We start from the raw sequence: 25,998 nt of genomic DNA on the forward strand, positions 1-25,998 counted from the left end.
TGCACGGGAACAGGAAACAGGAGTCAGGTCTGGCTGTCTCGTGAAAGGGTTCCGGATTGTCTCTGGGGCAGCATTTGAGCCTGAGAGAATCGCATCAGGCTGGCTTGTCTGGGTGTCCATATCACTTGGGGCCTGGATTCTTTTACAAGGCCATTTTATGGACCCTCAGACTTCCTTGGTTTATACAACGGAGACCCCACTGGTTGGTTTTTCCATTAGTGTGCTTAGCCGTGGGTGCTTGCTTGGCTCAGCTTGTAGCATGCACAAGGCAAGGTGGCCTTGGAAACCAGGGTGTTTTCCACCAGGGTTTTCCTGGGGCAGGGAAGACTTAAAAATAAATAAATAAAAAGTTTGCCTCCATTGGTACATGAACAGCAGGCATTTTTGGATTGTCCGTGGGTCTGTTGGCTGTGAGTATCTCCAGCCGTAGCCCCTAAGCTTGCTGGGCGCCAGGCGCTGGGCTCAGAGCTTTACGTGCCTCTTCTTCTCTTACTCCGTTTAGAGATGAGGAAACTGATGCACAGAGTGGTTAAGTAACTTACCCAAGGTCAGACAGCTAGCAGGCGGTAGCGCCAGGATTTAAAACCAGAAATGTCTGACTCCGAAAGCAGAGCTTGCTCTTCATGCCATGGGTCCACCTCTTCACGTCTGTGTGGCCTGCATGTCTGGCGGGACGCACGCAGGTGCTGGTAGTCTGAGCCGAGCAAGGAGTCCGCTTAGCAGTAGGAGCTGTGCCGGGGCTCCGGGGGAAGGGCATGGTTTTATGCTCTGCATAAGGTCATTTCTCCTGGACGCCTTTTCCCCCTCCCTGTGCTGTAGGTTCCTGTGCCCAGCTGGCCCCAGCCTTCCCTGGTTGGGAGGCCCTTTCTTCAACACCTGAAGGTGCTTGGGCCCTAGGGTGCTCCCTCCTGTGGCCTGCCCAGGAGCCTTTAGTTGGTGAGGGTCCTGCCTGGATGACGGGCAGTGAGAGCCATGGGCGGAACTCCTTCCCACAGGGCACTGCTCCCACTTAATCTTCCCTGTCTGCCCCATGGTTTCCCGGGCTGGCTGCCATCATCTGACCTCAGACTCCATCCAGGACCTCCAGTCTCTGGGGCTGTTTTTCCAGACCCCTGATGTAACGTAACACGGGACAGGGATCCCAGTGTGGAAAGCCCATACACTGACCAAGACCAGCAGGCCTCGGGCATCATTGTCAAGTGCTCTGAGGGCTCAGGAGGGGGCTCACCCTTGGAGGGCTCCTGTTTTGAATGATTTCTGATGCTGAACTCATGTTGGGGGGCCTGGCGGGGCACACTGGTGAGAGATGGGAGCAGCGCCTTGGCATCTGAGATCGGCTCTCGGCTCTGCTCTGACCCTGAAGCCATGTGACTCTGAAGTCCCTTACTGTCCCCCCCCACCCCCCAGAGCCGCCTCATCTGTGAAACTGAGAGATGCGGTGGGAGAGTTGAATTAGACGATGAACGTCCCGCGCACGCCATCCATGTGCCCCGCTCTGAACCTCCAGACGTCAGGGAGGGGCCCCTCAAGGAGAAGTACAGAGAGAGAACTGAGGCAGAAGAGCCAGGCCCAGTGTTCTGGGGGTGGGGGATAAAAGAGTCGGTGGGAAACAAGCAAGGAACACGGATAGAGGATGTGCTCGACCCCCCTGCCTTCTGTCCGGCCCTGCCTCTAGCAACTGGCCCATGTGCCAACGTCCACAAAGAATGGGTTCCTGATAGCTTGGCTGAGCGTCCGGCCCCATCCCCGACCCCACTCAGCATGCCTCCCACTGCATTCCCACCTGCCCCAATTTCTGTCTTCCCTCTTTGGCTGTAGTTTCCCCTTGTCCCTCGGTCCCTCCCGAGTCCTGGACTCCGCGTGTCTGCCCTGGAGTAGAGAAAGGGGTTCAGCTTTGTCACCTTTGTTCATCTTTGTCACAGCCTCAGCCTGAACTCAGGCTAAAATTATCCACCTTTGAAAACCTCTTCCCGCCCATAGGCGATTTAGAACATCCCTCGAGAGACCCATTTCCACGTTTCGCAGCACTGCAGAAGTGGTCTTGCCAGCTAGGAACCCCGCATGTGTGCTTGAGCCCAGGTGTGCACGGGGCTCTGGAGACAGGTGCGTGGGGGAAAGGGCAGTATGGAATCCTGCAAAAGAAGGTGGCGAACAGGTGTGAGCCCCATGATCACCCTGCGCTGGGCTGGCTGGAAGGCCTCTGGCAATTGTCCTGGTTTCTCTGGGACACTGTTTCCTATCTGTGGGGGGATGGGGCGATCCACGAGGCCTTTGCAGGGCTGAGGTCGCCATGGGTAAATCTGCAGTGCCACCACACTGAGGAGGGGCCCCAGAAAGGCTGGCTGAATTGAACTGACGAACATGAGCTCACTTCCTTAGGAGGAAGAAGACTCCCCACTTTCTAGCTAGACCGCTTGCCGGAACTTCAGACCCACATCCCCAGTATCTGGATTTTCCGCAAGCTCTGTACTGGCCGCGCAGCTTCTCTCCGCCAAGGCTGTTCCCCTTTCTGCAGCTGACCTGTGGTGAATGGAGCCTCAGTCCACCCACTGTCAAGGCCACGGCCAGGGAAGCCTTTTTTTTTTTTTTTTAAAGATTTTATTTATTTATTTGACAGAGACTGAGGTAGCGAGAACAGGAACACAAGCAGGGGGAGTGGGAGAGGGAGAAGCAGACTCCCCGCTGAGGAGGGAGCCCGATATGGGACTCATACCAGGACCCTGGGACCATGACCTGAGCCAAAGGCAGACGCTTAATGACTGAGCCACCCAGGCGCCGCAGGGAATCCTCCTTAACTCGCTCCCTCCTTAATCCCCTTAGACGGCCCATCATCATCTGGTCCTGTGCATTTTACCTCCTAAATAACTCTTGGGTCCACTCTCCTTCTCTCCATCATCACCCTCTTGGAAGCCTCAACCACGATTTCCCATGTAGACACCTGCTTTCCCTTTCCACTCAGCCCTTCCTGCTCACCCAGTCTCTTCGCCTCCACCCAGCCTTTTTTTTTTTTTTAAATGTATGCTTATGTCTTTATGACTTTATTTTTTGAGAGCAATTTTAGGTTTACAAAAATTTTAATCGGAAAGTACAGAGTTCCCAAAACATGAGCACACACTACTTTGTCCTACTATTTACATCTCGCATTATTGTGGAACGGTTGTGATGATTGATGAACCAAAACTGATACATTAATTAATTAACATCCATAGTTTACATTAGAGTTCGCCCTTGGTGTTGTACATCGTATGGGTTTTGACAGATGTGTACTGACACGTGTCCATAGTTACTGTATATATTACACCAAGTCGTTTCGCTGCCCTAAAATTCCCCTGTGCTCCTGGAGCAGTGAAGACTTAAAAATAAATGTATAAAAAGTTGGTACATGAACTGCAGGCATTTTTGGATTTGAGTGATCCCTAGCCTAAGCTCCTTCTGCCTCAGTTTCCTTACCTGTCAACCAGATGATCTCTGCTAAAAAAAAAAACCAAGAAGATAGGGGCACCTGGGTGGCTCAGTTGTTAAGCGTGAGTGCTCCGCCTATTCATCTCTTCCTCCCTGTCCTTACCGCCTTACCCAACCCCTGGCAACCACTGATCTTTCCACTGCCTCTGTTGTTTTTCCTTTTCCAGAATGTTGCATGGTTGGAATCACACAGTATGTGGCCTTTTTAGACTGGCTTCTTTGACTAAGTGATATGCATTTAGGGTTCCCGCATGTCTCTTTCTGACGTGATAGCTCATTTCTTTTATTGCTGAATAATAATATTCTGTTGAATGGAAGTTCTGCGGTTTCTTTATCCTATTTAAGGATAGATTGGTTGGTTCCAGTTTTTTGGTGATGATGATCATGGATAAAGCTCCTGTAACCATTTGTGTGCCAGTTTTTGTGTGGACACAAATTTTAACGCATTCGGATAAACATGAAGGAAGACGATATCTGGTTCTTAGGGTAAGAATATGTTTAGTTTCATAAGAAACAACCAGATCGTCTTCCAAAGTGACTGTGCCAGTTTGCATTCCCATCAGCAATCAATGGCAGTCTCTGTTGCTCTACATCCTCGCCAGCATTTGGTATTATCAGTTTTGGGGGGATTTTAGCCATTTTAATAATTTTGTGGCAGTATCTTATTGTTGTTTTATAGCCCAGACATTTTGAGAAAAGGCAATTTGAACAACCATGCCTCTTTGAGCATCTTGTGTTCCAACTGCACTGAGAATAAAATCACTACTCCTTCTATGGTCTGCCTCTTTTCTCCTCACCAGGTCACATCATTCCCCGTCATGTCACCCACCCCCTACCAGCCTCGTTTCAGTTCCTAGAACAGTGAGGGCCCTTTCTTGCACTGGGGCCTTGCACAGGCTGTCCCTTCTGTGTAGACCACTTACCCAGCCCTCTGCACCTGCCCCCTCATCCTTCAGTGTTCCGCTCAGATCCACCTCCTTGGGGACACCTTCCTCTTCTCTCTCATTCCACTCAATTTAATGCCTTTGTGGCACATATTTCAAACTGGAATTACAAATTGATTTGCTGGATTACTTCTTTAATAAGAGTTTTGAGTGCCGTGGAGGCAGGGACCATGTCTGTTCGTTCACCACCACATCCCCGTGTCTTGTAGGGCACTTGGCATCAAGGTGTTACTCCATATTTTTTTTTTTTTTTACCGATTGGAGAGCAAATGGCTGAGCCAATGTAGCTAGGCAGGAGAGGGAAGGGGGACTATTTACTGAGCCTCATTTCGATACCAACCGTAGTCTGTAGGCACATTCATATTCATTATCTTCTTTTTTTTTTAAGATTTTATTTATTTGACAGAGAGAGACACAGCGAGAGAGGGGACACAAGCAGGGGGAGTGGGAGAGGGAGAAGCAGGCTTCCCGAGGAGCAGGGAGCCCAATGTGGGGCTCGATCCCAGGATCCTGGGATCATGACCTGAGCTGAAGGCAGATGCTTAACGACTGAGCCACCCAGATGCCCCTATCTTTTTTTTTTTTTTTAGCAGAGAAGATCATCTGGTTGACAGGTAAGGAAACTGAGGCAGAAGGAGCTTAGCCTAGGGATCACTCAGGTTCCTACAGGAGCCAGGCAGCTATAGCATAAATGAGTGAGCAGGCTGAGTGACAGACAGACAAACCAACCAGGAGCCCAGGCTGAATGATAACGGGCATTTAAACTGTGGCTTTCTGGTTTGGGAGACGCCAGGGAGCGGCGGGGACTGTGACACATTTCACCACGTCCTCCGTCTAAAGACAGAAGCTACTTTGTGGCCCCAGTATTTTCAGATCTTCCAGACTTAAAAAAAGAAAAAAAAAAGTTGAAAACTCAGATTTTTAAAGATATGCTTCCCGTTTGCTAAATGTTGCCAACAAAGTCACAATTAAAATGGTTTTGTTACATGCCACTGAACTGTTGCTGTGTGAGGCCCATGGAGCTATGGTCCACTAGACACTGGTTCGAGTTCTGACTTCGGGCTGAAGCAGAAAGGCAGGAAAGGTCGTCTGGGAATCCTGATCTGTCCCGCCCCATCAGCCCTGTTGAAAGGCTGTCTCCTACCTCAGGAACTGATGAAAAGATAATATGTGCGCTCAGAGCTCGGGACTCAGACAAAAGATGTGGCCCAAAGGAGAGATGTTAGGGCTTCATGGTACACCAGAGCTGTCGAGTGTTGTTTTAGTCCTTTGTCCTTTGCTGTCAATGTCCCTCGCCCAAGCCCTTATGGGTCTGGGGACCCCAGAACTTGGCTTTGGAAGAGGCAGGCCCATCGAGCCAAACCTGGACATCACCTTGCTTATTGACAAAGTTCACTGACTGCTCCCCTGTGCTGTTGGAGAAGTCTGGGTCATCAGAATGTCTGGGTCATTCATTTACTCACTCATTCATTCTTTCACAAATGTATGTGGATGTCCACTAGGCACTGGGCCGTATTTTCTGTGCTGCAGAAACAGTGAGCAGTCTCTGTTCTTGCACGGAGCTTGCCTTCAGAGAGTGACTGGAGTGCCGGAGACAGTCTGGTCTGGGAAAGCCTCTTGGAGGAGGTGTGACGTATGAGCAGAGACCTGTAGGAAATGAGGGAGTGAGTTGAGTGAAGATCCGGGTTAAAAAGATTCCAAGCAGGGGGAGAGCCAGTGCCAAGGCGCCCAGACCACCGGAGGTGGAGCAGCTTGGGGTGTTCGAAGAATAGTGAAGAGGCCATTAATCAAAGGGTGTGAGGGAGGAGGGGAGCAGAAGATCACTCCCCTTACTGAGTTTGGTGGATGCCATCCACCTGTCCAAGCCCCTGACTTGTGTCATACGTCATCTCGCTCGATTCCCCACTTTATGACATACAGGTCGTTATAGTCACTTCTCCAGAGGAGGGAAATGAGGAACAGAGAGGTCAAGTCATGTGCCCCAAGTTAGCACCCATCCTCAGTGGCCGCGGGTGGGATTTCAACCCCAGCAACCCACCTCCTCCTTTTTGTCCACTGGTTCGAGGCGTCTTGCCAGCATCTGTGTACCCAGCACAACTAGCACATCCAACAATGCTGTGAATGAATAAATGAATGGATGATTCCTTCATTCCCTTTCTCTCCTTCTTTTACCCTCCTTCCCTTCTACTCCTTCTTTCCCTCCCCAGCCCAGCTTTTATTTCTCGTTCTCTGCCCAAGAACTTCCAATTCCACGTCTCGAGGGTGACCCTCCTCCAGCACCAGAAGATTCTTCCCACCTCCGAGCTGCTCTGTCCACGTTGATGGCCAGATACACCTGGAAGCTGCCTGTCCTTTCCCCCCAAACCACGCTATCCCAGAAAGATCTGTTTCTTTCTGTGGCATCCTCGTTCTCTCAGGGACTCCTTCCTCTGGCCCCACAGCTCGAGACTGTTGGTCTGCTGCAGCCAGGCCTCCCGGAGCTGTGCCTACTCACCCTCCCCATGGTCTCAGGTCCCGGATGCACCTGCTCTTCCCTGGCCCAGCAGCAGCCTGCGGCCCATCTCCTCTCTCAGTTGACAGCCTCCCCACCATCTCCCTTCAGAGATGCTCACTTATCCAAAGAACCTCAGTGGCTTCCCAATGCCAGTCTTCACTGACATTTCAAGGCCTTCTACAGAGGCATGGGCCTGAATATCCTGGATATCCTTGGGACTTTACTTTCCAACAATGCCCCTTTGTCATCTGTCCAGTAAAGTCTATACACCACTCTGCACTCCCACTCTCTGCCTTTGCTTACACAGCTCACTCCACCAAGGAATGACCCTTCTCCCCTCTCCGCCTGCCTAAAGTTTCCACGTTTGGAAGGCACCTCCTCCAGGAAGCCTGCCTCTACTCCTCCAACAGAAACACTCTCTCCTGACTTTGAACTCTCTAGCATGTTGTGTGTTCCTTAGCTTTCCTTCCTATTGGCTGTGTGACCGTGGGCAAGTAGCTTAACCTCTCTGAGCCTTATTCCTTCACCTGTAGAGTGAAATAATAGGACTACCTTGCTGGGTTCGTTTCGGGATTGGAGACAAAGAAAGGCCCCTAGCTCCCTGCTGGCAGAGAGCCAGCGAAGGCTGATAGCTAAGTACTCTTCCTCTACCTCTAGCAGCCTTGATGCCAAGGGAGTTACCTTACTCTCCCTGACCTCCTGCCCTCGTCCCCACCTCCCGTCACCACCAGCAGCCCTTCCTTAATGACCACTCTTGACCCCTTGGGAGCCGCTGTTGAATGATGTTCTCTTCTATGCTAGACTAGGCTCATGAGGATGAATAACATCATCACAACGCAAGGAGCTCGCTGGCCATGGCTAAATTCGCTGCGGATCACTGTCGGCCCAGCAGGGAAGTGGAGCTGGGAGCAGGCAGGCCACGCCGTGGAGCTGGGAAGATATTGTCCCCTCCGGCCTGCGTGCAAACCCCGGCTCTGATACATGCCTCACCTGGGCCTTTGGTTTCTCCTTCCTAAAAGTCACCCTGCGGGGCCTCTGGGATCCAGGGACAGACAGGGGAATAAAGACACGCCTCCCCCATTTCTGATCATCTGCAATTACGTGCTCACGCCCATGGAGGAGGGGAGGCTGCTTTGCCCATCACCCACCCAGATGGAGCCTGCTGGGCAGGTAAATAACATGCAGAAAAGGAATTTATGACAGCGTCTGAGGGGTCATTAATTCCTGCTCTCCCCTTGGCCCAGCCACGAGCGGCCCAGGGATCAGCCTTTGTTTCCAAGGCTTAAACCCGGACAGGAACCATGAGATGCCAGGAGCAAAGAGGGGGCTTTGTATGATTCTTTTTCCTCCTTTTCAGTAGGACCCGTGGGGAGATGGCGTGGGCGGATTGGGGATTGGGGAACTGCGAGCCATCAGCTCCTTTCCAGCCTGTACCTCGCTGCTCTGGCACAAGGACCCGGCTCCAGCGGACCCTGGAGCCTCCCTCCTCCCCTGAGAAAACAGATCCCTGCCTGAGCTCCGAGGGGGAGAGGCTTCTTCTCGGGAAGGAAGCAGCCCCAGGGTGAGGCGCTCGGATTGGGTTTCAGATCACACTATGCTTGCCCGAGTTGGCAAATGATGAATCTTTTTTTTTTTTTTTAAACTTTAATGAGCTCCAAGGCCCCACAGGGTGTTTTCATCCATTGTCCTTCCCTAAATGCGTCTCCCTTGCACCCCCTCCTTCATGTCTCATGTCTCCAAGGAGCTGGGGGAGTCGTAGAGAAGAGGCTGGGCATGTGGGCTTGGTATGGTTTCAAATCGTGCTCGGCTACTTACATACCCGGTAACTTGGGCATATCACTGAACCTCTCTAGCCTCAGTTTCCCTTTCCGAGAAATGGGAATCATCACAGCACTCCACTCCCAGGGTTGCTGTTAAAGGGGATGACACGTGGATCATAGTCCAGATGCCCCAGGGGAAGACCCGAGGCAAGCATTCGTGGATAGAAGGTTTATTAGGGGTGAGTTCCAGAAGAAACCGGTGAGAAGGTTGCGTGGGGGAGCAGGACAGGGAAAGTGAGGAAGCCAAGGAAGGCAGCAGCGGCAGGCACCGTGTGTGGGTCTGACCCTTAAGTTACCCCTCGGAGAGTTTGCCTCAACTTGAGACAGGGAGCTGAGCTTTCGTCTTCCCACGCCCGCAGACACTGGCTAAGGGCCATCTGAGTGTGGCACGGAGAGATGTATGCTTCCAGGCCCTTCGGGCTCCCAGTGCACAGGACAGAGTGCTCCAGGAGCCCAAAGACAGTCCTCCCTCCCGTGAGTAGGCGCGGGCCTTCTGAGGAAGAAGGGGGCCCTAGCAGGAGCCCCACTGTGCCGCTGCAGTAGGCGAAGCTCCTAGCTAGCGCGTAGTGAGTGTGAGGCATGTGGGGCCTAGTCTCGGGGGCCCTTCGTGAAGACAGTGCATGAAGCTAAGAGTCACAGAGAGGTTAGGACATTGCCCTGCAGATGCACAGGGCATACAGTGTCAGGGCCGGAGTAGGTCAGTTCTTTGTCTGATGCCATAGTTTTTTGGAGTTCTTAGCTCTCTTCTTTCCTGAGAGTCTTTCTCGTGCTTTCCCTGGGGGTCTGGACTACTCCCAGGGACGTGGTTCTGCTGGGAAAGTAATCTATAGCCCAGGTGTGATGGGGTGGAGTTAAAGACCTTGCGTGGGGGAGATTCTCCTGGATTACCCCGGTGGGGCCAATCTCATCACATGGGTCCTTACCAGAGGCAAAGGGAGGTTTGGTGACAGAAGGGAGTGTGAGAATGATGCAGCCGGAGGAAGAGTGGATGTGCCTTCAAGAGGGAAGGAGCCAGGAGGCACACAGGTGAAGCCTTTGGACTCTGGAAGAGGCAGAGAAAAGGAAACTCCCTGGAGACTTTCAGAACTGTAAGGTAGTGAGTGTGCATTGTTTTAAGCCACGAAATTTGTGGCAAGCCTTGATAGCAACCATAGCTGGCACATTAGGTGGTGTGTCAGCTTAGCTCGGCTCTAGCACCCGGTTTCTGGCCCAAACACCAATCTGGACTGTGAGGGTGTTTGCAGACGTGGCTGTTGTCTGTAATCAGTTGACTTTGGGTATGTAGGGGGGGTCTTAGAGCAAAAACTGAGGTTTCCCAGAAAAGACAGAATTCTCCCCCCAGACCACAGCACTGACTCCTGCCTGAGTGTTCAGCCCACTGGCCTGCCCTGCGGATCCCAGACTCGCCTGCCCTGATGTTAGCATCTGCCACTTGGTTCAGAGAAATCTCTTGACATCTCTACACGTGGGTCTCCTATTGGTCTGTTTCTCTGGAGAACCCAGGACAACGGGTGGCCTCGAGTGCTTTGGGCTGTTAGGAACAGCGCTGCTGTGGACACCTTCACACGGCTCTGTTCATCTTACCTCCCAGGGGAGCTGGGTGCCGAGCCGTGGTGCCTCGGACCCCGGTCTCCCAGCTCCCTGTCTTGTCCCCTCTCTGTGCAGGCTGCCTCACTCGCCTCCTGCCAGGGGAGACCATTTCCCAGCTGCTGTCTGGGATCAGGCCAAATACATGACCCCGCGTCGGCCTACTTCCCTCTCATGAGCTCCTCTTCCAGGCTCTTCTTTCCCTCTTCCTGGGTCTCTGGCCCATCTCTTGCCCTCCCTTGCAGCCTCCTGTGGGTCCTCACATCTCTGTCTCCCCCTGCACATCTTCTCTTGGACCCAAATCCCTCTACCGTTCTTCCCTCTCATCTGGCCCTCTCCTGCCTCTCCGTGCCTCCCTCTCTCCACATCCCCTGGGGTCTCTCTGCTCCGAGGGTCCCTTTCTGCCACCCACCCCCCGCCTTCTCTTGGTCCCACTAATGTCTGCTTGCCAAGAGCAGCACCCCCACAAAACTGAGCGTGCAGGGCTGACAGGGTGATGGGGGGCTAGATGCTCAGGTGCCATTGAGGGGTCTGGGGGGACCTTTAACCAGCAGGGAAGGCAGCCAGAGGCCAGGGCCAGTGTCTGTCACAGAGAGGCCAGTGAATGGTCTGTCTAGGGAGGCCAAGGTGGTTGTGATTTGTTTATTCCTCGGGGCTCTCCGGTCTGGAGAGTTCTCCTGGGCCCGGAGAGGAGTCCTGTCCTCCCGAGCACCCTCCCTGTCCTGTGTGCATGCCCCTGGATGGCACACTCAGGGTGACTGGCCATCCTCACCCCCTCACAAAGCTGCAACTGGAAAACCCCACCTCCACAGCCAGGGAAGCTTGAGCAAGGTTACTCAGACCACCTGTGGCTCAGTCCACCCATCTATAAAGTGGGGCTGATCTTGATGTGCAGCTCAGTGCTGAGCAGTTAAGGAGACTGCCTGGAGTGGGCGTCCTGTCGTGCCTGTGGTGGGGAGGGGCAGCCTTGAGTGTCCTTGCCCGGTTCACCTGGGGAGGCGCCTCCCTTTTTAGGGGCTGATAGAATGATAGCTAGAAGTCCTCAGACATCAAAAGGCGAGTCACATTCGCACTGTGCTTTTTGGAAGGAATAAAGCCCTTTTTCTAGGTGATCTCCCTTAATGCTCATAACAGCCCCGGGGTGAGGGAATTTGTCTCATTTTGCAGAGGAGACAACTGGAGTTCAAAGGAGCGGAATAATGTGTGCGCCCGCGGGCACCCAGCTCTGAGCGGGGATGGAGGGGGACTCCAGTCCAGGGCAGCTGGCTCCTGAAGGCATCGTGCCCGCCGTGGCCGCTCCCACCCCCCCCCCCCCCCCCCCCCGCGGGGCAGGCGCAGACTCGGGAGGACAAAGCAAACCTCAGGCTCTGGCGCTAGTCGACATCCACGCAGCAGCGCACCGCCAGGCAGCGCTCAGAGCCTCGCACACTAGTTTTCCTGCTTGATCATGACACAGCTCGGAGATCAGGCAGGCGATCTTAGCCCCACTTTGCGGTCCAGCACAGCCTGGAGAGATGGAGTCACAGGCCAGCACGTGGCACAGAGCCGGCTGTCTCCATGCCCAGGCCTCCTGGGTACCGGTATGTGACCGTGGCCACCTCCCCTCACTGCTCTGAGCCTCAGTTTCCCTCCTCCTTCTTTCTCCGAGGCTTGTGAGAATTAAGTGGTGCAAGATTGCAGGGAGCCTGGAATCCCCCACGGGATGGGCGCTCGGTACCCGGGTGTTCTCTTTCCTTTGGGGAACTGACATGAGCCCCTGAGGGCAGCAGGAGCTCCGGGGCGCTGCCTGGGAGGCTTAAAACATGCACAAAAATTTATTGAGCATCTATTGTGTAGAGGCCAGAGGGTCTAACGGTCACAGACGCAGTGGCTACCTGCATGGGACTTATAAGGGAGGCACGAATTCATCAAATGACTACACGTCGTCTAAGTGGGAAGGTGGGAAAAGAAACAGCAAGGGAGTGGGGCTGCTTTATCTGGTCAGGGAAGGCATCTGGGGAGGAGCCCCTGATTGGGGGCCATAAAGCAGGCAAAGACTGGCTGTGCAGAGCTTGGGGAGAGGAGAGTTCCCGGTTGAGGGGTCAATGTGTGCAAAGGCCCTGGGGCAGGAATGGGTTCGAGGATTCAAAGATGGAGGGAGGAGGACTTGCTCAGGGGTTTGGATTTTGTTTGAACCCTGATATGAAGCCATAGGTAAGGTTTTAAGCAGGGAGAGACATGATGTGAGTTTGATGTTAAGAAGTAAGCAGTTTGTAGGTTCATAAACAGGTACAGTTGCAACCATCTCTAAATCTGATCTGGCCCTCCCCTTTATTGTGAAGTGGGGAATGTGAGCCCCAGAGGTGGGAAGCAGGTGGCCCGTGTCACGGCACATCAGGGCAAAGGCAGCCTGGAACCCAGGATCTTAGACTTCAGCCTCCAGGCTCCTTCCTTTGAGGGGCTGGCAGAAGCCCCAGGCTTGGCACCGCCTCTGTCTCCTTCAAGGATGAGCCCTGTATGGCTCTGGCCTGACAGCCTCAGGGACCACACCAGCATCCTCCCAGGTCAAACCCAGGACTGTCCCTTTCCCATGATGACTTCTGCTCCATGGCCACTGTCTTAGATCCCTGGATGCCACAGAAACACAGGAGGGCCAAGCTTGATTTCTAAACCACACCCTCGCCATAGTGACAGCAATTCTTTTTTTTTTTTTTTTAAGATTTTATTTATTTATTTGACAGAGAGAGAGACAGCGAGAAAGGGAACACAAGCAGGGGGAGTGGGAGAGAGAGAAGCAGACTCCCCACTGAGCAGGGAGCCCGATGCGGGGCTCGATCCCAGGGTCCTGGGTTCATGACCTGAGCTGAAGGCAGAGGCTTAAGGACTGAGCCACCCAGGCGCCCCTGGGGACTGTAATTCTGCCTGATTTGCAACAATACATCTGCTAGCAATTCTGGGAATGCAGTTAGCATTTTTGCTCTGTGATGCAGAGAGCATTTTCCGTGCATGACCATGTTTCTCTACTTGGAGGGGAGTCCAGGCAGCACGACCCCGTTTTTGTTTTTGTTTTTGTTTTTTTTTACAGATGGGGTGATGAGGCCGGGAGTGGCTGACTGAGTCATACAGAGTCAGAGAGGGAGAGGGAGCAAGAACAGGGACCCCTCCGGGCAAGCCAGATGACAGTGAGGGGAAGAGAGAGAAGAGAATGAATGCAGAATCCCTGAGTTCCAGCGCGAGAACCTGAGAATTGTTCTCCAGGCTCTGAGAATCATAAATGGGCTGGTAGATCTCAGAGATGGTTCGATCTGATTTGTCATCTACTCCAGTAATTTCTTAAAAATCCTATTTTGATGTCAAGCACATATATATATATATATATATATGTATATCTGTATAAAATATAGATAGTAAAGTGACTACATCTCCAGTGTACAGTTCAGTGGGTTTCTTGATACCTGGAGTGACCACCATCTAGATTAATTTGTGTGTCCATTCTTTTGTGGATGGGCATTGAGTTGTTTCCTCCTTGGGGGCTTATGAATAAGGCTGTGACACACATTCAAATCCACGTCTGTTTGTGGGCACATGCAGACATTTCTCTGGGTGTGCAGCAGAGTGGGCATGCTGAATTGTCATAGGGCGGGCACACATTTAGCTTCTATAGATGCTGCCAAATAGAATGGTTGTGCCATTTGACAGTCCTCCCAGCAGGTGAGGAAAGTTCTAGCTGTCGCACCTCCTCCCCACACTTGGTATCATCCATCTGTTTGGTTTTAGCCAACTGGGGCTCTGTAGTGACATTTCAGGGTGGTTTTTATTTGCATTTCCCTGGCGAGTAATTACGGGGGCACCTTTTCATACGCTTATTGGTTATTTGGGTATCTTCTGCCTGGAAGGTCTCTTGCCCAATTTTAAACTGGGTTGTTTTATTGTTTTCTTATTGATTTGTACGTGTTCTTTACATATTCTGGATATGAGTCCTTTGCTATACATTTGTATTGCAAATACTTCTCCCAGTCTATGGTTTGCTTTTTCACTCTCTCTCTCTTTTTTTTTCATTTAAAGATTTATATTATTTATTTGAGCGAGAGAGACAGAGCAGGGGGAGGGTCAGAGGGAGAGGGGAAGCAGACTCCCCACCTGAGATCATAACCTGAACCAAAACCAAGAATTGGACGCTTAACCGACTAAGCCCCCTGGGTGCCCCCTTTTTCACTCTCTGAATGGTGCCCAAGGATAGTTTAAGAAGGAAGACAATGAATGTTTCTTGAGACCTTCCCTGTGCCCAGCCTGGTGCTGCACACATCTGAGTATCTCACCTTCCCTAATGCTCATTACCGTTCAGTGAGGTGGGCATCATCACCTTCCACCTCTCCGTGACCCCACACCTGACAGAAAGAGGTTTAAGGAACTGGCCCAAGATCTCAGGGTTGGCAAATGGCTGGACTGGATTTCTCGAGTTCCAAAGCCCCCTCTTTCCGCTCTGGGTATCAGTGAGGGGGCGGGGCTTCCCATCCTCCCCTCCCCAATCTGGGTCGCCATCTACAGCCAAGCACAGAGGCGAGATCTGGGAAGTCCCCTTCTCCTTGCCTTCCTCTGTGTGGGGACTTCCTAATTTGGCCACCATGTTTTGTTTGAAGTGAGTTTCTTGGCATCTTCAACTAATTCACGTTCCATTGCAGATTCAAAAGAGCTTCCAAAGCATACTGAAAAGGTTGGCACTATCTGGTTTTTTGGAATTATTCTTCATGCTAATACCTTAAATGTATATAATTCCCTTAGTTAATCAAGTACTTCCATGATGGTTGTTTTACTGCATATTCATTAGTTGAAGCCAGCGAGGTAAACAGAGCACCAGTTACGAGAGAGATCATGTTTAGTTGAATTTTGCTGAAGACTCACTCTGTCCTGGGCAGGTGCGAGGGGACACAGTTGAATGAGTCATGTGCTTGGGCTTTCAAAGTCTAGTGAGTAAGGAGCGCATCTCAGATAAGTGTCTGGGGAAGGGAGGCCGGAATAGAGACTCATTCGTGATTAGGTGAGTTTTTACGACATGCTGGGCACCATGCTCAGTGGACATTGCAGAGGACAAACCAGACACAGTCCCTGCCCTTGGAGAGCTTGCAAAGATGAAGAAAATGCAGTGGGACCACAGCACAAGAGTGGCCACCTTGCCCTGGGAGAGCTGAAGGCTTCACATAGGAGGCAACATGTGAATTGGGTCTTGAAGGACGAAAAGGAGTTCATCAAGCAGGATTTGGCATTTCAAACCAAGAGAACTGCATGGACAGAAGCCTGGATCTGTGACTTACCCAAGGTCACCCGGCCAGGAAATGGGTGAAACCCCACCTGAACCCAGGTCTTTGGCTTCTCAACCCTGTGTCCGTCCCGCCCACCATGCTATCTCCCTTGACCCTCGACATGGCACACAATCCACACAGAAGTGAGTGAGTTAAGCACAGCCGGTGGCATTTCTACCCTGAAGGCTGAGCCGTTACCAGTGCCAACCCCAGGGACATTTTGCCAAGGCGCCAGTGGCTGTTTCAAGGGTGTCTCATCTGAAACACCGGCTTGGGACTCCTGGGTGGCTCAGTCGGTTAACCATCTGACTTCAGCTCTGGTCAAGATCCCAGAGTCCTGGGATCCAGCCCTGTGTTGGGCTCCCCGCTTGGTGGGGAGTCTGCTTCTCCATTTACCTCTCCCTCTGCACCTCCCCCTGCTTGTGCTCCCTCTGTCTCTCAAATAAATAAATAAAATCTTTAAAAAAAATAAATAAATGAAACACAGGCTTGCTAAGAGAAGTAAAGCATCAGCTTGGGGATTCTATGACTCTCACAGAACTCCTCCTGCCCTTCCTGGGCCTCAGTTGTTGCATCTATAAAATGGGAATAACAACACTCACAATCATTGCTACATTGGTGGAGGTTTACTCTGTGCCAACACCATGCTGAGTGCTTTGCACACAATAATACCTCCTTTAAACTACACAGCGGCCCTGTGAGGTGTAGGTCCTCTTACTGTCTCCATTTTACAGATGAGGAAACTGAGGTTCCGAGGGATGACATGACCTGTCCAGCATTTCCTGTCCAGCAAAGCCAGGAAGTGACAGAATCCAAATCCCTCCCAGCTCCGTGCGACTCCAGCATTCCAGCTCAAAGCTGACGGGTCCCGTGTTCACACCTCTGTTTCCACACCCAGCATATACATCCCAGGTGTCTGATGAAGGTCTGTCTAATGAATGTCACTGTCCCTGCCAGCCAGGATTTTGGATAGGTCTGTGATTTGATGGGGGGAGCCCGAGGCAGGGGCCTGTCTCCCGAGAGGTTGGAATTTCTGATTTTTCTGGACCCTCGGAACCTGGTGGTAGGAGGGCCTCCTGGAGCAAAACACCAGGCACAGTCAGGGCTTGGCTGGTCCAAGGAGCCTCAGGCACTGAACAGAAACAGCGGCTCTGGGCATGTGCGTGCGGGGGCCTGCCCGGCCAAGAGGAAATGGAGTCGCATTTATCCTAAACTGTGAAGCCAGACAGGCTTCCTGCCCAGCGGGAAAACAGGTAGGGAAGTGCCCGCTCGTCAGGGGCATTTGTCTGTCTCTCCCCTTCCATTCCACTCTCATTCGAGGAGGTCCCCTGGGAGCAGGGTCTGTGCCCTCAAAGCAGAGGTGAATCAGCAGGTCCCAGCCCCTCAGGAGTGAACCTAGTCCATGAACAACCTCCATTTATTGAGTGCTTGCTGCATGCCAAGCGCAGAGCTATGAACTCAGCAGGCGTGAATATTGTTGAACGCTGACGAGGACCCTGTGACTGTGGTTATTCTCTGAGTCCGGTGGGGGGGGTGGGGGGGATGAAGGAAAGGCCTGCACAGTGCCAAGTCTAGCAGGAGGCCGAAGGGGGAGCTGGCCATGGGAGGGCACGGGGCTGTGGGCCTACAAGGTGGAGAGGACCCCCAAGGAGACTGGGAAGGGCTGTGGGTGCAGGAGTGGCTTTTAATCAGGGCCACTGAAAAATGAGTAGGATATTGACAGCAAAAATAGGAGGGAGGGCCTTCCCAGTGGAGGCCACAGCAGAAGCAAAGGCCCAGAGGCAGGAAAGTGCATGGTAGGCAACTGGAAGATTGCGGTCAAGGGCACAGGTCCTGCAGCCACAGAGACCCAAGCGTGAAGCGGGAATCCCGCTTCCCAGCCCGTGTCCTTTAGTGAGTTACGTCACCTCTTCCCTCGCTCTTCCTTTCTCTGCTTTTAATTGAGGCGAAACTCACATCATGTAAAGTTAACCAAAGTGAACACCGCAGTGGTACTTAGTACATTCACAGTGGTACTTAGTACATTCAGTGTTGTGCAACCACCCTTTCTGTCTAGTTCCAGAACATTTTCATCACCCTGCAAGTAAACACCGTACTCATCAAGACCCCTCCTCCCAGCCCTTGGCCCCCACTGATTTGCTTTCTGTCTGTATTGGTTTAGCTATTCTAGATATTTCATACAGATGGAATCATACAGTATTTGCCCTTTTGTGTCTGGCTGCTTTCAGCTAGCATCACGTTTTGGAGGTTCATCCACATTATAATAATATGTATCAATACTGGACTTCATTCCTTTCTTCTGGCCAAATAATATTCCCCCGTATGGATATATCACATTTACCTGTTTATCCATTCATCTGTTGATGGACATTTGGGCTTTTTCCACCTTCTGGCTTCTGTGAACATGCGTGACAGATCTGGTCAGCCCCTGTCTTCATTCTTTGGGGCATATACCTAGGAGTGGGATTGTGGGGTCATACAGTAATGCCTTGTTGAACTTGCTGAGGCTACATCACCTCTTTGAAACTCAGTTTCTCCATCTGTGGAATGGGCGTGATAAGGATACTACCTGATGCAGGGTGGATGGGAAAGGATTTGAGAGTTAAATGGCACACGATGCCCAGGGAAGTGAGATGCTCAAGATACATGAGGGAGAGGCCATGTTAACGAAGGCTAATGGCTGTGGGCAGGAAGGCTGAGAGGGTGGGGGTCACCTGCTCCTGGCAGGGCACAGCTCTTGCCTTGAGCTTTGGGCTCTTTGAGGCGTTCGGCTCTTTCCCCACGAGAATGGGGCAGAGTGAGCAGGTGGCTGGTGCCCTGGGAACCAGATGCCCTTCCTGGCTCCCCTGGCCCCACTGGACCGCTGCCCCCCACCCAGCAAAGCCCCCAGTGACTGCCTATGCGGTGTTCCCTACTTGCTGCTTATCCTTCTCTCCCTTTCTCCTTTCCGAGCCTGCTGTGGGGCTGCTCAGGCTTGGCAAGCAGCAGGGGCTCAGGAACCAAATTAACAGGTAAAAATTCCCATTCCCTGCCTGTTACCCACCTGGCTGAAGCTGCAAAGTCTGAGACATAACAGGACTTGGGGGTGGCGGGCACAAGATGAGCCAGCGTCAATGAGAATCATCTGAGAGGGAGAGAGCCCCAGGCTAGGGATGTGGGAAGGGGCCCGGGTGGCCCCAGGGAGGCAGTCACCAGTGATTGCCACTTCTGCCTTCTCTCAGAGCTCCCTCCCCCAGTCTGCGGTCCCCTGAGCCACATGGCCCAGGAGTCACACGAGGTAGCAGAGGGGGACAGCGAGCTTGGCCCAGGGGGGACCCTAACTACTGGACCTTCCCGCCCCTCCTCTCTGCGGTGGTATTCAGGTGCTCTTTGTCGGTGGGAGGCAAGAGCTGGGGCCCAGGGGTCACGCAGGACTGAGTTCCAATCCAAGGGCAGCCGCATAAGATTTGCAAGTGACCTTGGGCAAAGTGTCATCTGTCTGAGCCTCAGCTTCCTCATCTATAACATGGGAGCTCACAAACCCTCCCAGCTGGGTTGTGGCTGGTATTCGATGAGATCAGGAGGGAAAGCGTGTTGCACAGCGCATCGGAAACTCTTGATGTTGATGGCAGTGGGGGAGGGGAAGGTCACGGTCCGAGAGATCGTGTCATGGTTGCTCAGTGTTTCAAATTTGACTCCCGATGAGCATTAAGTCTCATGATGGCAGGAGCCATATCTGTCTCCTTGAGGCACTCCCCTTGTCTAGGGGCAGCTCCCTAGAACCAGAACCTGAGTGGCCATGGTCGTGCAACTGAATTACCGAGGGAGGTCACGGGCTGTGAGACCTGTATGTGGACAGCAGCTCCATCGGGCCTGGCGCACAGTAGACCCTCAGCACCTTTTCAGTGGGTGGGGTCAGGCTTCCTGTTCTCACTGCCTGGCCTGCTTGGAGACCTTCCCTGGGTGGGGTGTCTCCTGCCTGGCCTGGCCCAGATGAGCTCCTTCCCTCGTACAGGCCCGTCGTAGACTACCTGATCCCTGACAACCCCTGTCCCCAGGGCTGAGAGAGGAAAAGGCCAATGTTCTCAGCTCCCTTCCTCCAGGAATGAGAAACACAGCCAAAGCCTTCAGCGCTGGGGTCAGTCAAGGCCTGGGATTTCCCCAGAGGTGTCTGTGTCCGAATGAATGATTTATTCCCATTGTTATTTCACAAGGGATATATGAATGCATTCTGCCGGTGAGAAATGACACGTTTCAGGGGAGGTTAGAAGCCCTAGTAATGCCAGGCTGCTTTCCCCATGGCTCCAAGGAATGACCACTGTGTGTCCAGAAAACTAAGGTCAACGCCTGAACCACGTCTGTGTGTGGCTGCGGTGGGGGGGGGGGGGGGTTGGAAAAGTCCCCCTTCAGGGCTGGGACTGCCAGAGGCCTGGGAGGGCCTCACACCATCCCACTGAGGACCAGGATGAAGGTCAGCCACTTCCCAGGGTCCCTACCGACAGGAGGTTGGCACAGAGGGCCGAGGAAGCCGCCTGGCTGGGGTTTTCCCAGGATGTGATTGGAGCTATAATTGTAATATTAATAATAACTTCGACTTATTGAGACTCGCACAGCCCCAGACACCGGCGCCGGGCAATCTCTTTGTGTCTTCTCATTTCACTCTGGCAACGAGAAGTGCCGCTGTCCCCACTTTACAGACGAAGAAACTGAGGCTCAGACATGTTCACGTAAGGCATCAAAGTCACAGGGTGAGTGATGTTTGAAATCAGCTTCACCCACCGAAGGAAGGTGCCAGAGTGCATGAGTGTGTGCCTGGGTGTGCGTGACGAGCTAGCTCGTGGCGGGGGGGGGAGGACATGGGACGCCCTCGGGGAGTGGAAGGAAGGTCCTCTTCCCTGCCGCCTTCATCCCGTGCAGCCTGAGTGCCTGCCAGCAGAGGAGTGGCCTCCCCCGGGCCGGCTCCGAGGGAAAACAATGACATCCTGGCCGCTCGTACCCCTCCCTGCATCTACCTGGAGTGGGCACACTTCCTGTTTTCTGTCTGGGCTCGTCCCGCTTCCGCTGCCACCCGGAGCTTGCCTGTGGCCTTGCCTTGTGGCTGAGCGGGGAGCTTTGTGCAAATGCCAGGCAAGAGAACTAGGTGATCCCAAGCTCCCTGGAAACCTTTCCGTCAGCCTCCCTGGAGGGGGTTTCAGACCCCCAAGAGCAAGGCTTGAACTTCAGACAAAGGAGGAAAACCCAGGGCTTGGATGGTCCCGGCGGCCCCCCTCCACGAGTTTCTGTTGGCTCCCCCTTGGCCCAGGCTTCTTTGCCAGCCCCGGGGACCACGCACTCCCCCCTCCTCTGTCCTTTCCCGCCACTGCCAAGCACAGCCTGTTCGCTGTGCCCCGCACCTGTCAAGCCAGTTAAGACCCCTGTGCCGATGCGTCAGCTGTGCCCGGGCTTTGGCATGCCTTTCCTCCTCTTCTCCCTCCAACTCGTGGAACGGAGCCCACCCACCCAGGTGCTGCCTCCCTGCATCTTCAACAGCGCAGCCTCAGTGTGGAGACAGCGCCAGACTCCCCTTGCCTTCCTTCCCGGGTACCTAACACAGTGACTTGTACAGGAGGCGAGGGGATGAGCAGATGAATGAATGACAAACGACTATCACTTCATTGCCTTGCACTGGAATGTTTCTGCCGCATCTTCTCCACCTGCTGATCTGATACTCTTTGCCATGTTCTGCGTTAGGCGTGGAATCTCCATATTCCCGGGGTCTCTTATTCTTCTTAATAACCAAATAGCTAACATTGGTCTGGCTCTTTCCATATGCCAGGCACTGATCAAAGTGTGCATGACATCCTCACGGCAATGATATTAGTAGGAGCTATGATAGCCCCATGTGACGAGGAAGAACTGAGGTCTCAGAGGAGTTAAGGCATGAGCCCAAGGTCACACAACTTAGTCAAAGGTAGAGACGGGGCTGTGTCACCAGTGGTCTGACTCCAGAGCCCGACATCTTACATTTATTGAGTGATTCAATGAGTGGCCCACTCTATCTCATATTTTGGTAACTGAAAGAGTCGATGCACACCCAGAAGTAGTTACATCAGCCTCGCTGGGCTGCCGTGTGTGTGCCAGGCCCACGTGCGCAAACACCTCTCTTGGCTCTTTCCCCAACGTGCACCATCCCTAGCGGAGGCTGTCACGATGTCCCTTAGGCTCATCCCTCAAACGGACCACACACTAGCCCTGTGTCTGAGCGTCCTTATATCGTTTCTTTGCTTAGCAGGACATTTACTGTGCCCTCAAAGATTGGCCATTCTTTTTTTTTTTTTTTTAAGATTTTATTTATTTATTTGAGAGAAAGAGCAAGAGAGAGAGAGAATGAGAGAGAGAGCATGAGCAGGGGGGCTGGATAGAGAGAAAGGGAAAAGCAGACTCCCCACTAAGCAGGGAGCCCGATGCGACTCAATCCCAAGGACCCTGGGATCATGACCTGAGCCAAAGGCAGATGCCTAACCAACTGAGCCACCCACGCTCCCAAGATCGACCATTCTTAAATGTAGCTGGGTTTAGGGAGGATGTTTGTCAGGGGAAGTAGGAGGAAACCAGGGTGGTGTGAACGTGGACAGTGATGGATAAACCCCAAGTCTGTGGAGACATGCAGGCTTATAAAATGCTCTGGGACATTCTAGCTTGGTGGACATGGATGCCTCTAAAATCTAGCTAGACATTTATTCACTCTTCATCAAAATCTTAGTTGCTTGTGCTATGCTAATGCCCTAAGAAGTGAAGGAGGAACCTGGGGCATGTGTGATCTTCTGGGGCTTAGAACACCAGAGGAGGAGGTGGACCTTGCTGCATAGGCAATGGGGAGCTACAGAAGGCTGTTGAGTGGGAGAGTGACCTGCTCTAAGCTGCTCTCCTGAAGATCTGTCTCCCTTCCCGGTAGAGGATGGAATGGGGTGGGGGGCAACAGTGGGACCAGGTAAAGGCTGTCGCTGTGGGCCATAAGAGAGGATAAAGGCTCGGATTAGGGAAGTGAGACCCCCGGAGGTGGCGCGGAGTGGGAAGGGGACAATGTGAGATGTTTCTAGGTAAATGGGACTTTGCTCAGGGTAGGGGAGGGGGGAAGGTGAAATCCACAAACCCGACAGTTTGGGAGACCCGGTGATTGGGAAGATTAGCGGAGGGGCCATTTCTGGGTAAATGAGAACAATCATAGATAGTCCCGAAGCCTTCCTCTGCGCTGGGTGCTGTGCTAAGTGCTTTATGCCTGGTGTCACATTCAATGCTCAAAAGAAACCCCGAGGTAATTACTGTTATCCTCTCCATGTTACGTATGGGGAAACTGAGGCACAGTTAACGTGACCAGAATCACACAGCCGCTAACTGGTGGAGCTAGGATTCAGCCCCGAGCAGCTGCCTGCAGAGCCTCCCCAGGTCACCCCTGTCCCAGTGGCAGGCCTGCAGGAGGCCTTCTTTCGTTCTGGAAAGGATGTGCATTTTCAAGCCCCGCCCCCGGGCGGGGGTGAAGGGCTGAGAGAACAGGACCAGGATGATTTAGGGTCCCCAGTAAAACAGAGGTGACCCCTGCAGCAGCCCCCTGGGGAGGAGCCAGTGGCCTGCCTCAGCTCCCAGGTCTCTGTGGTGCGGACAGCAGCCCTGGGGATGAATGGGCGGGCAGGGGGAGGCAGAGGAGGGAGGGAAGGAAGGAAGAAAAATTGCTGTCCGTTATACCTGTCCTTTGGCAAGGCCGGGTAATTAGCAAACCCTCAGCGATAAAAGATTTTGTTTCGGTATAATTGCAAAGTAATTATGTGGTATGGGTTGTGTATTAATCGTGTTGATTAATAACACTCAGGTAGTAATTAAACATCTGCTTCGTAATTGCGTGCAGGCCGAAGCGTGATACACACACAGGGACACACACACACACACGTGCCTGTGCCACAGGCGAAGCTCCCTGGTTCCTGTTGTGCTCATTCACTTGTGTGTGTATGTGTGTGTGTGTGTGTGTCTGTGTGTATGCGTGTGTGTGCGCGCGCGTGTGTGTATGTGTGTGTGTGTGCGTGTCTGTGTGTGTGCGTGTGTGTGTCTGTGTGTGTGTGTGTGTGTGAGAGAGAGAGAGAGAGAGAGAGAGAGAGACACAGAGCCAGGAGGGGTTAAGAGCCCCTTCCCTTTCCCCACCATACAATGAGGTCTTTGAACCCCAGCCTCCCTGGGCCTGGGTCTGTGCCGCTCTGCGGCCCCCTCAAGACAGAACTCAAGGCCACCGGTGTGCGTGTCTCCTTCCTGGCCGAAGCCCGGTTGGCATAGGGGCTCAAGGGTTCTGTATATGACAGTGCGCCACAGTGTCTTAGCACTCACTAGCTCTCCGCGTTACACTGGCCTTCAGGGTCCTTTCTTGGGCAGGCTGCTTTTCTCCAGCAGTGGGGAGAAAGTTCTTAGGGTAGGAGCCACATGGGCCGAGGCCAGCGTAACACCCAGCCCACCCAAAAGGCCTGATCGAATGCGCTGATCCTGATGAGAGGCTGCAGGCACCAGAACAGGATGCCGACCTGGCTACCAGGAGCCCTGGTTCGAGCTTGGCTCCTACCCCACTTGCTGTGTGTTCTTGGGCGAGTCCCTCTCCCTCTCTGTCGCTCGGATTCCAGGTCCATAAAACAAAGAAAACGGAGCTCAGAGGCCTCCAAGGGCCTTTCCAGTTCTTCGGTACTCAGATTCTAATTTGGTTTGTACTAATCAGGAATTGGAGACGATTTAAATTCAATACATATGATCCTTAGTGAGTAAACAATTGGAAATAATTCCTTCCTTTATGACTTCTCAAAAGACTCACTCATGAGCAATGAGAACCCAAGCTAAAATCAATAGCTTTTATTTTTCAGAGAGAGAAATTGCAGATTCCTCGAGCTGCTGGGCATTGCAATTCATTCTTGTATTTTAAAATTTTATGTTTATGTTTATGGACTGCCATTAGGTAATATGGATTCGTCCTGAAGGTTGATTTTTTTCATTAACTTGACTCATTTTACTTATTAGTTCACATTTATAGCTTGGGTTTAATAAGCACACAGTGCAAAAGTCATAAAACAGCCCTCTTCTTCAGCAATATTTTAAAATCAAGACTCTTCTCAGAGTCAGCCCAGGTTTATTTGCTCATAACTTGCTTCTGCTGTGATTTGAGGCCCCAACATCCCCGGCTGCAGCCAGTCATTTGACTTTGAGCTCCGGTGTCCTCACAGGGGAAAGGCACCATTAATTAATAAAAGCCATAAATGCTTAAATTTTAGAAAGCAAGCATCCAACCATCACTTACTATGTTCCAAGTGCTTCTCGTATTATCCGGTTGAATCCTACATCCCCATGCAGTGGCTTTATGTTTTTCACGTTATAGAGAAGGAAACAGGCTCGGAGAGGTTAAATGACCTGCCTGGGGCTGTACAGTTGATGACAGTGGCAGGGCTGGGATGCAACCCTGACAGGTCTAGATGGCATCTTTCCTCCCACACCTGTGTCCCTTCCGTCTGACCTGCCAGTTTCAGAAGCCCCCACCCCCACCCCACCTCCATGATCCCTTTACCCTCCCACCACCTCTACCAGGCTCTGCCCCTTGAACTTGCACCCTCTCACCATCTGTTTCCAAGTGCCTGGGCTCCTTCCTGCCTTTCATCTACCTGAAGCACACCTCTGCTCTAGGACCTTCAGTGGCTCCTCATTGCCTCTGAGCAAAGTTCATCTTCCTTGGTCTGGCATTCAAAGACCTTACCCAGGCAACCCCTGCCTTCCCTTCCTGCCTCCTTTCCCACTCCACCCCAACAGGCAGCCTTGGCTCATGGTCCTGAATACCCAGCCCACACTTGGGTACCCCTATGCCTTTGCTCACCCTGGCCCCTTTGCCCACAGCACCCTCCTCTCATCTCATTTAAATCTGCCCCCTCTTCCAGGAAGCCTTCCCCAGGGCCCACACTGGGAGGGATCTCTCCTTCCTCTGAACTCAGAGCTATATGATGAACCCTCCTTAGTCACCTTGAACTATGAAGACAAGGGCATGGCCTTCTCTTCCCCACAACTGTGAACCTCTTTGAAGGCATAGTCTGTGCCCCAGTCATCTCTGACACCCCTGGAGTCCCAGGCACACAGCAAGCATTCAGTGAATGCTCACCAAATGAGTGAATCCTCATGTTGCTAGTGATCTCCAGGAAACAGACGTCCTTCTGTATTCTCTGTGGCATCCAGGACCAGCCAGCGCAAACTTAAGGAAAGACTCTGCCCAGGTTCTATCACCTGTCAACAGCTTGGTCTCCCTCCCTCCCTGCAAGCTTCCTTCCATCTTCCCAGATTTGTCACATTCCTTCTAGGTCAACCATGTTCCTTTTATCTCCCATCAAACTGTCCCTGCCCTGGGCCCAGTGTACTCAGTGGACTGCTGCGTGAATGGCCTTCTG

The 25,998-nt window shown here is 52.6% G+C and overlaps 1 protein-coding gene across 6 annotated transcripts in view; it reads left to right on the forward strand.

Annotated features, from left to right (window-relative positions):
* Positions 1–25,998, forward strand: part of TSPAN18 (tetraspanin 18) — a 180,862-nt gene that overhangs the window by 94,223 nt on the left and 60,641 nt on the right. Inside the window, exon 1 of one of the 6 annotated variants that reach the window (XM_027579606.2) lies at positions 20,206–20,313. The exons of the other annotated variants lie outside the window; for them this stretch is intronic. The gene's annotated coding sequence lies outside the window, so the exon portion shown is untranslated. Of the gene's footprint in view, positions 1–20,205; positions 20,314–25,998 lie in introns of those variants that run through there. 6 annotated transcript variants of the gene reach the window in all.

Source organism: Zalophus californianus, chromosome 11 (assembly GCF_009762305.2).
Source record: "Zalophus californianus isolate mZalCal1 chromosome 11, mZalCal1.pri.v2, whole genome shotgun sequence".
Lineage (NCBI taxonomy): Eukaryota > Metazoa > Chordata > Mammalia > Carnivora > Otariidae > Zalophus > Zalophus californianus.